The following is an 11,288-nucleotide window of genomic DNA, read 5'->3' on the forward strand; positions in this document are numbered from 1 at the left end:
AATCCAATTAGTTAAAGACTGCACACTTTTAACCACTGTTATTGTTACTCTATGTTTACCCCAACTGATCAAGGCTGAGAATCAATGATTTCAGTTATCATATCAAACTCTGCCATCTAGGAATGATTAATTTTGATGTAAGAGAGTACAATGTTCTTTACATGGAGGACAAGTATACCTGATCTGACCTACAAATACAGGAATTGGCTTTAGCTTGTCTTTAACGGGCCCACATTAATTATATGTGTAACAGAAGCACACACTGGTCCAGTAAATGTGAATTGTAGTGATTGCCTTGGATGCAAATTTGTGTGACTCATTGTTTGAATTCAACATCGGTTCCAAGGTGCTGACATGTTTCTGGCACAGTGGCTCTGTGCTTGGTAATTGATGAGCTTCCAAAGCGGTGCCATTACATGTAACGATAAAAATAAAATCTGAACTCACCCACTTGAGATGAAGAGTACAACTGAATATCATGTACTAAGGAAGGCTGACAGTTCCAGGTCAGTGAGGAGTTATTTTACCTTGTGTGGCTGCAGAGCAACTCTTCAGAATTTACAGGGTAACTTAAACCTTATATGCTACAGATACTGATTATCTATGTGAATCCAGTAGTAAAATTAAAGCATATAAAGGTGTCGGGCATCAAAGAGTTTGCCTTTCAAACCTCAGATGGAAGCTTGTAGGTTTACCCCAATTTCCACGCTCAGATCTGCAGTGATGTATCACTCCACTGAAAGCATTAAGGCCGCTTTTTATAAGGTCCCTTTTTCATTGAAAGCAATGCATTTCTCAACTTTTTGTTGCTCATCGACATCACTGTTTCCACTAACAATCAGGTTAACTTTGTTGTTCTAAATATTGTCAAAATGTTTGGGGAAGTGTGATCAGGTTTGGTATTATTTGAGCTACTTCATAGTCCTACCTAACACAATTAAACCTGGCGTGATCACATTTGTTATTTGACATAAATTATAGGGTCCTGTACAGCGTTGCCATTTAATTTTTCCATTTTTTTGTGGTATGCATTATGAAGAGAAGCAGTCTCAAAAGTTCCATTATGGCTAGTGCTCTGACAGTCTGCCAGGAATAATTGCCAGTGGGGCATATTTGGAGCCCAATAAATAGTCTTTTCTATTTTAAATGAGATTGTCTTTTACTTTGAGCTGTATTTACTCTATATCACTGTATGAATAAAAATTGCTTTCCTTAAATATATGGTGGCTTCTTTACTTTAAAAAAGTTTCTATATCTTTTATCAAGTGTTAAAAAAACTGCTACACATCTATACTAATGATATATAATGACATATAAAATAATGTTTTTCCATACATTAGAAGATTGTTTTTTTCACAGCGAATAGGCTTTAGAAAATTTCAACAGTCATAGGTATTCAACTAGTTTTACTGAATAACAGGAATAAACTGAATTAACAGGTTGGATCTTTTTTCTAATTTATTTAACTGTATGTGCTTCTAGGTACTAATCAACTTTAAGTTCATATTAATGCAAAATGATACAACATTTTATTGTTGTTTATGGTTCAAAAACTCTCAAGCACAACTGCGTGATTTTGTAGATTATCTAACGTTACAAAAGGAAAAGAATTTACCTGTAGAACATTGGAAAATAGAAGATTAAACATAAAGGCTTTTGCAACAAGCACCTGTCAGTTGTTTTGACAGTTGAGCAGCACCAGAAGACAATCTGACACAATTTTGCTTGTACTGAGGGAGTGTTCAACTGATTCTGAAGCTCCCAATGCATTGTAAGTGTCCTGTTTTGGAACATTCACAATGTAATTTTCAGCTGCAGCAAGCTGCTCTTAAAATTCACTGAAAACTATGCACATCATCAAACAGCGGACAATTAGGGGAAGAAATCATAGAGCAATTAGGAACCAAGAAGCAATACAGACTTACTTATGGAAGCCAAAGACAGAGTTCAAATAGAACCATAAACATTTTAGTACTCAGATATGTTGAAATACAACACAACTGCGAAAATAAGCAAACGCATGAAAATAGGCTTGTCCCATTGTCTTCAAGGATGGTGATAAAACAATGGAGTGATGCATATTTTGCTAAAAGAAGTTAAAATCAGTTACTGTGGATTTCATGCACACTACCTTTTTATAAACCAACATTACTTGACTCATGAGACCACAGCACAATCACATCACCGTAACACTGGCTTGGTGGTCCTAAGAGCCAACAATCTTATTGGCCAGGTGGGTCAGTGGGTCAGTCAACAGCTGTGAACGACTCCACAAGAGTTTAAATGATGAAATTAGAAATATCCTCAAGAAACCAGAAAAATTTCCATTTGCCTTCTATTTGAATGTCCAATATGCAAAATGATATCTAGTGGTGCAAATTGCAAAATGCAAACAACTGAACACGTATCACTGATCCCAAACATTGGCAGCAAAAACTAGTTGCCCCATCTAGGCTACTGTAGTTACAAGGCACAATTATGGAGGAGCAATTTGGGAAACCCAATGTTTTTTACATAGAAATGATTAATTCTAAGGAAATAAAAGCACAATTGTTCTCAATAAATTGTACACTATGTAAAAATTTAGATATGAATATTATTTTACATCTCTGCTAATAGAGCACCCTCCGGGAGCCCCGCTGCAGTGATAGGTGGCCTGGCAGGACCGGTGGGCTGTCACTCACAGGGCCTTCCTCTGCTATCGTCATGGTAGGTGCAGGGTTGTCCCTGCAGAAGGCTGCCTGAGTTCTGTGCTCCGTGGGGCTGCTGGCTGCTTGGGTTTTGGGGTCCTCTCTGCCTGCTTCTGATCCCTGGGAGTGTGGCAGTGGCCCTCTGCACCCATGATTGAGCACAATTCATAAGTAAGATCTGTACCATCTATTTTGCATGTTCATGCACACACATTCAATCACTGAGTCATTAGCTAATTATACAGTTGCTGTGTTGTCCTGTGGTTTCAAACCATCAGTATCCACTGTTATGTCCCCTGTACTTGCTGCTGGTGTTGTAGCTGTTTGTGACTTTTTTTCTCAGTTTATCTTCCTGCAGGTGCTCCTGATGATTCTTTACCTGGTTTCCCCACAGAGGCCATATGATGTTTTCTGTTTAGTCCTTCTACAGATGTTACAGCTAGTTGTCCAGTTTTGTCTTGTTTTTCTCATCATCTTCTCATATCATTTATTTGTATCTCTATCTTGTTTCCTTTTCTTTTTCTTTGCTCTCCTTCTTCCCTTGTCCCCCATCAGGTTTGGCATTAATATACCGTATTTTGAGCACCTGATTATAAGGCGTACGTATCACCTAATGTTCTCTGATTGGTTTATCATTGCCAGCACATGTAGTGTATGTATTAAGTCCCTGTGTCAGCGGGAAATGGTCAAGGACAACTTTGTCGGTCGTTTTTACACTTATAAACTTATAAATTCCACGTTGATCTGCATCATCCATCTCAGACTGAAGAACAGGCACTCACTGGGACATGGGCAAAAGCATTAATGATGACATGAGTCAATCGCTAAGTACGAGCTCAAAACAATCTTCGCCCCATTCAGAGTGAATGGCTGGGATCCGCCTATACTCGGTGGATCCGCACCGGATTATATAGCGCACGGCCGTTTTTTGTGAAAATTTAAGGCTTGTAGGTGCACCTATATATATAAATAGCTAAACTTGTAATAAAAATAAGCTGAAAATAAGCTGTACTTGGGCATCAAGAAGAACTTTATATTCATAAAGCCTCCCTAAAAAAATACATGTGTTGTTCTTCAGGGTATACTTGTATTATACACTGAATATTCCTCTCCTATGAGGATATGGATTTTATAATGTTGTTATGTTTTAAATTCCTCCTTTCAGGTCTAGAATAATAATATTTTGGATCCAATTTAAGTATTTGCATAAAATGCAATGAAAATAACATGTGGAATAAATACAATCTAGAGTCTGATAAAAATATTATAATTTTATTGACCCACAAATCTCTCCAAAGTAAGAAGGATCTCTCCCCTTCCAGGGTTCCTGACCTGCCAAATCTTTGTAAAAAATATGACACAACAGCAAAGTGCAAAATAGACTACTCACAGTTGTATAACCCAACAATCTTTAAATGTTCAGTGTGACAGACTCTGCAACAAATGGGGAATTTGCTGGATCACTGCCAAATGGAACCCATAACTCACTGAGCAATATGTGAAGAGCAAGCTGCTCCTGGATTCTTTTGTGGTACTGGATTAAAGGTCTGTCTAAATCATGTAAGGATGACACCTATGACTTATTATGAGATGTGCAAAGGAATTCGTATGTACAGTTTTTTTGCGAGAACATTCTCATGTCAGGTGGAATTCTTCCGTACAGGACTTTTTAAAAAAAAAAGTGTCATAAGGTTGATAGCGATATCTGGATTTTAAACTGATGTTATTTTATATACTGTAAATTTACAAATTTACACTGCTTCAAAGTGAGTACTTACTAAAATTCCAGAGATACACCTCTTGAATACATTGTTGTTGTCTGTAAATTTGTATTGGCTCTACTAGAAGCTTATAATACTTGCAAATTGTGGAATTTGTGATGCTGTGAATTATTTTGCATCACATAACACGTAGCATGATTACATTAAGGAAAGATTATTTTGGCATATTGTGAGAGAATCTCATCTTTCGCCAACACTGTACTTTCCTGCTCAAGGCTCCACTGTTATAAATGTCTTTTGTAGATATCAGCGTGAGCCTGATATACATGCACTCTTCATATGTCAGCATGAAAAAAGGCTCTATGGGAAGTTTTACCACCTGCAGCTGTGGTCTTATGGGCTTCTCAAATTCCATGGTTGGGTCAAAGCACGCTAGTGAGCAACAGAATCCAGCAACTTCCCATACAGTGCATCCAACAAAGGCAAGTGGTTGTTCAGTTTTTATGAAAAACACATGAAAATGTCTTACTGTAACAACTACAAGCTCCAGTTTTGGGAATGTTCTCCTTTGCACAGCACAAATGCAACAACGGTACTATGAAAACATGTTTCTTATGTTTTTACCATTAAAACATTTCTGAAAACAATGCATGACATATATTTTGAGTTATTACATGACGCCAATTCAATGTTCTGATAGAATACCTAAGGATACAATAATCAAATCTTGCTTGTTAAAGCAATATATCACATTCAGGTTTAACACCTTTTATTAGCCAGGCCAACCCAAATACTGTTTATTATTAGAAGCCCTAGCTTGCAGGACAGCTTGCATAGCTGATGTAAAACCTTAGTGAAATTATAGAGACAGAACTGACATCCAAATATGTGCATTGGCTTGCTATGTTACTTTTTTTTAAAAGTAAATGTCACATTTGTTGCTTCTTCTCGCTTTTTTTCTTTTCTTTTTTTTTTCTTAGCTTGTTGATAAGTGTCACGGAATGTTGTGTAGATCCAGTTTCTAGTTCTAGTGTATGATGCTAATCAAAGAGCAGATATTGGTTTGTGCGTTTCAGTTTCCGGTAAACCTCAGTACGGAGTCCTCCATCCTTCTCAATGTGCACAGAACTGTCCAAAATGGCATCTTGCTCTCTTTTGCATCCTCCCTCATAAACTTGATGTTGCTGTCAACTGTATTGATGTGCTCCGTGAAAGCATCCATTTCTTGAGTTTTGATTTTGACCCAGGTGTCGTCAAAATTTCTGAAGCAGTGTCGAGGTGTTGTTCCTTTGTATGAGCTCAGTGCTTTACTTTCCACCTCCTCCAAATAAAGGGTGACCATAATGGGGGACCTTAGAAATTCCATGGCACAGCAGTGCTTCTGTCTGTAGAAACAGACCAACCAACTAGTTTAGAACTGAAGAAACCTTTCGGGTGAGAGGTGAAACATCGTCAAGATGCAATAAGTCCAAGTCCGATTGCTCTTAGTAAAGCTCTTAGGATTAAGTGTAGCAGAGGGAAAGTGATTTTCTGTACAACTTTGGTGATTCTAAGACTTATATGTGGAGTTTAAAAAGCCGAGTATGGGATGGTCATGGCTGGTAGAGTGCTCTTCCCCAAATCACAGTAACCTGAGGTTCTATCCCCGGCTTCTTCACACTTAAAAGTGTCCTTGGATAAAACACTGAACCCCCACTTTACTCCCGATATGCTTATTGTCGGGCAATTGTACAAAAATAGTGCTGCATATATACAGTGCAAATAAATAATAAGTACTGTATGAGTGTTTGTGTAGAACCTGGCTAAGGTTAAATAAAACTGTGCACCGTTTACTGTACCATTGGTACACCATTTAAATTAGTATTCTGCTTTCCATTGGAGCACCATCTTTTTATATTATACATTATATTAGGCTGTGGTTTCATAACACATGGCATTTTTATTGGGTATGTACTTCAGTGCTTTTGGCGAAAATGACACCATGAAAATATTTAATATAATGGGACAACTGCCAGCTGGACAGTATAACCAACAGACCATGTAGAGAGGTTTGTGCAACAGTCTTTAGAGTTCAGTGCACTACAAGTGAAATTCAGCAATTAGATTACATGTGTACTATTGTATCTACATACTGCCACATAAGAAAATGTAATAAGATTTATGAAAGCCGACTTTATTTCAAGGTATGCCTATTTTGATTTTTAAAAATGTGTTAATTGGAGAATAAAAGAAAAATATGTATCATGACAGAAGAAAAAAAAAGTCTAATCTTTCAGAAATAAAGATGGGTAGGAGCTCAATGTTCTGTGAAAGTTTGCATGCACAAATAGATCAAATATCTTAATGATGGGATTGAATGTAAATTAAAGACATAATCTTCTTTGGTACAAGCTATAACTTATGATATAAAAATGCAAAGAATAAGACCAGAATGGGCTTGTAACTATAATCTTAAGGTAATTAGGTAGCCCTGCAAACCTGGTTCAATTCAAATCCATCAGTAACACTCCAGTCACTTTCTGCAAGTGCAAGTTTGAAATTTAAAACTTCTGACACAAAGAAAAAAATCACATACAGACAAGATCTGAATATGCTGCCACGTTCTTTGGGCCTAACTGTCTTGTGGTCTGACCATGAAAGTATGAAAATTCTTTAGGAAATCACGGATGTGATATCCTCTGGGTCAAAGATGAAATGGCTCATCCATCTTCTTGTCGAAATGAGATTCTTCAATCGCATGGGTGTGTACAAACTCAGGATGTGGGATCTAGTGACATCAAGTTGCATAAGAAGCAGATTGCAACCCACCGAACACTCTAGAAAGCCTGATAGCTTATCTGCCTTTTGGATAAAATCCAGTCTAAAAAAGACACAGAAAACACAGCAATTAACATTTTCACATGATCCCATGTTTCTGAAAATATAACTATGAAACTATGAACTATATTACGTATAATGTGTAGGCTCATAGGTCACCTTACTTTAAATGTTTCACAGAGGAAAAGTAATGCTAAATGACATGAAACAACATGCTTTTATCAGAACCACCTTGATGACCTCTTCTACTTCTGTTTGACAGTGCAACATTCTGCACGTACTACAGCAGTCTGATTCATAGTTTAAACTAATCCCTAACTGATCCTGTTCTGTCCCTAAACTGAAAACCATTGGTGCATTATGTAATGCGCCAATGTTTCAGCAGTTCCTGCACTGTTCTGCTGCTAGAATGTTACTTCAAGCAAGAATTGTATAACTTTTGACAGTAAATAAAAGATAGATTAAGTCAACATCTTGTCATCTTTTAGAATGAGGACTCTCTACTTGAAGCCTTGAATATGTCATTTGGCTGTTGCTGTCATGGATTTCTCGAGCCAAAAGTGACATATAAAGGAAGTATCTCATCGAGAAGCTCAGATTGGATTTTGGATAAAAACCATGAGCCATTTATCACTCAAAATGATCACGCCTTTATTTATTCAATAATTGAGGCTTTGATATTAGGGGTGTCTATGTCTGTCTTGAACACAAGCCAATATGTGTTTAGATAAATGATTTACATACGACTCAGGGATGATACACTTTTATTAATGGTAATTTAATGCAATTCAAATTGGTGCTTCAGGCAGTCTGATACAGTATGAATATTTGTTCAATGTGAATGTTTTTATCCTATGCTTGCATGGGTTCTCCCCTGGGTGCTTCGGCTTCTTCCCACAGCCCAAAAAGTCAAGGCTAATTGGTGACTCTAAGATGACTGTAGGAGTGAGAGTGAGCATGTATGGTTGTTTGTCTCATTTGGCTCTGTGTTGGCCCATGATGTACCCTGGCTTTCACCCAATATATATTTTCTTGTAAGTTTTTATTCAGCTTCCTGTAATTTATGTAAATATTAACAGAGAATAATGAGTTATTGTAAAAAATAGAATAGAATTGGTACACTCAGTTCTGAAAAAATGTTTCTAGTTCGGTGTTGTCAAATTTAATGTGCCACGTTGCCACTCATAAACCTGAACTCAGGAGACATGCTGATATGTTCGAACACTCGTCTGCTATTCCTCTTTGCTGCCTGTACTTTGTCATTGTGTGTTGACAGAGAGTTACAAGAGTCAGAGACCAAAACTCTTTACATCTGGAACATTTTCTTTCACTGCTGAATTATTGGATCCTTTTAACTGTATCCTGTCAGGGATTTTTTAAAGTTAGTTTGTTGGTTTTAATAGTTTTTAATTATATTAAGATGGATTTGACCACTGTCATTACAGAATAAGACTTTTCTTAAAACTGAAACATATGTTTGGGTGTATGACTTATTGAAGCCAGTCAATTTAAGCACAATAATTTCCACATGATGAGCCTCAGTGGAGACTTGAGCGGAAAATGTGATGTGTGTTAGGAACCGCATTAATTCATTTGAGTGCACATGAGGTGAACTTTAAATCTCAGTGTCAGACATGTTGGGCAGAGTGCACATCTTCCCCTACCACTAAAAATGATCACACCTTTAATTAATTCATTTAAGCTTTAATATTAGGAGTGCACACAAGCCAATGAGTGTATTTAGATACACTCATTGATGCATTTTCTTTGATAATGATTTACTGCAATTCAGTATGGTGCGATTTCATGCAGTCTAATAAAGTAAGAATATTAGTTCAGTGTATATGTTTTTATTCCATGCTTGCATAATTGATCATTCTGAATTGAGAAGGAGTGAGAGTGAGTGTGCATGGTCTCATGTGTCTCTGTGTTGACCCTAAGATGGACCCTGACTCCCACCCGAGAGACTTGTTTCTCCTGCCACTCGATATGATGTGGATTTTGTGAAAGTGTGTGTTTGTGTCTCTGTTAGGCAGTCAGGTTCGTTGAAATAGTAGAGAAAGCAAAAATAAACATCTGCCCATGAATTCAGTGCCTCAGATTGCTAAATAAGTAGTTTGGCCGAGAGATGTCAAAGGTAGGTTGATAAAGTCCTTATAAGAAAAGGACGGAAGTTTTCACAAACATGTTTCATAAAGGTGTCATCAGGAGAAAGCAACTTGGAAAACAGAGCTGGGCTCAGACAGACAGCAACAGTGAGAGAGAGTCAGTGTTTCAGTTTAGTTTGTTGACCTTTTATCAGTGTGATGAAGTATGGAGCTCTTTCACATTTAAAATAGCAAAAACATGAAGACAGCAGTCTTTGTGTTGTACTGAATAGTGTGTTTGCCAGTTCTCAGAATGCAAAATAGATTTGGTCTGCTTTAAGACAAACGTATTTCTTCCAGATTCTGTAAAAGAAGTAGAGACCGATATCAGGAAGAAAACCTGAGACTTTGGATTAACTCACAGGGGACAGGAGTAGAAGCACAGGGAATGATGATAAAAACTGAAGTTGCAATTTTCCTCTCAGCATTTCTGCATGATGAAGGTCAGTTCATTCAGTGCTTAAATGCGTTTGCAGACTCAATTCACTCAGCACACCATCAGCATGATAACCAAGTGAACTGATTAACGTATATTCATACTTAATTTTGTCAGATGGTCCAATAGCATAAAAAATCAGTCCACACCAACCGAATAGGTTTTGTCCACTACCTGCTCTTTGGGGACTGGATTTGGTCTCTTAGAATAAGCTCTAAAGGCCATGACATGGTTTTGAAAGTCAGAAGGGAGCGTTGCATTATCTTCAGAGAGTGTAATTTTGAGATGATATTTTCAGAGAAACATCAATATTGTTGGACTGTGATTAGAATATTCAAATTGCCACAAGAGTTCGGTGTTAACTGAAAAGATTTAGCTAAAATTATGGTGCCACACTGCTCCCTCAACGTCTCACAGCTGGCCAAACAAAGCATAAAGTGGGTGTGAATATCAGATCTTTTTCCTGATTGTTAAGCTCTTGGTTGAATTGTATAGTGAGGGTAATATCTCTTGTGGGTTTGACAGAGGTTTGCCTCGTCTGAGATGAGCTGAGTGATGACACCAGGGTTATCTCAGCTTGTGTTAGGAAACAAAAAGCCTGTATTACGACTATGGACATGAAAAGAGGATATATTGCTGTAAGGAAGGCTCCAATCACAAAACTTAAAAGTTAAAAGCATAATTTGTGACACAGAATAATCATTGTTCATTCTAGTACTCAAATAGGATTTTGTTGGGACTGCTGGTCACAGCAGTAGGGAAGCAACATGTCACTCTTTTCCTTCAAGATCAGTTAGATGGCCGGCAACCTTCCCCCTCCTCTCCTCCATCGCTCTCTGGGAGTGATGAGCCACGTAGATGGGATTCCCTGTGCTTTTGTGGTCCAAATCTCTAGTCTGCTATTTCCTCTCCACTTTCCTCTGTAGCCAGTGGTGGCCAATAACTGAGAGTTCTGTGTATTCACTCAACACAGTCAGGAGACACTTCCACATAAAATGTGAATAATTCATTACATATCCTTACACAAGTAATGTTTCGAAATTCCATGTAAGTTGTTTTGTTTTGATCAAATGAAAGTGGCAGAACTGGGCAATAGAAATGTATATTTTAAAGAGAAAACAAGTTTCACCAAAGAAAAAAACCTGATTTTCATTCATTCAGAATCTCCATAGACTGCAGAAAGATATTGGGCATGTTTTCAAGTACTTTTTCAGGATCACACAAGTTTGTTATGAACTAACAACACTCTTCCAAGAAACTGGAAATTAAATGCAAAACTACAGGAAAATGTGTATAAAATGATTTATAATATTCTGAAATATCCATGTAATGAAGCAATGAAGTCCATGAAATACATATGGGAATGAATAACTTAGATTAGAATGAAGGAACAGAATGAAATATGTGATGAGTTCAAACAACATAGAAGTATAGAAATATAGAAATGCCTGAACGATTAAAGAATATATTTACCCTA

This window comes from Leuresthes tenuis, unplaced genomic scaffold (assembly GCF_036924035.1).
Source record: "Leuresthes tenuis unplaced genomic scaffold, fLeuTen1.0.hap1 SCAF_9, whole genome shotgun sequence".
NCBI lineage: Eukaryota > Metazoa > Chordata > Actinopteri > Atheriniformes > Atherinopsidae > Leuresthes > Leuresthes tenuis.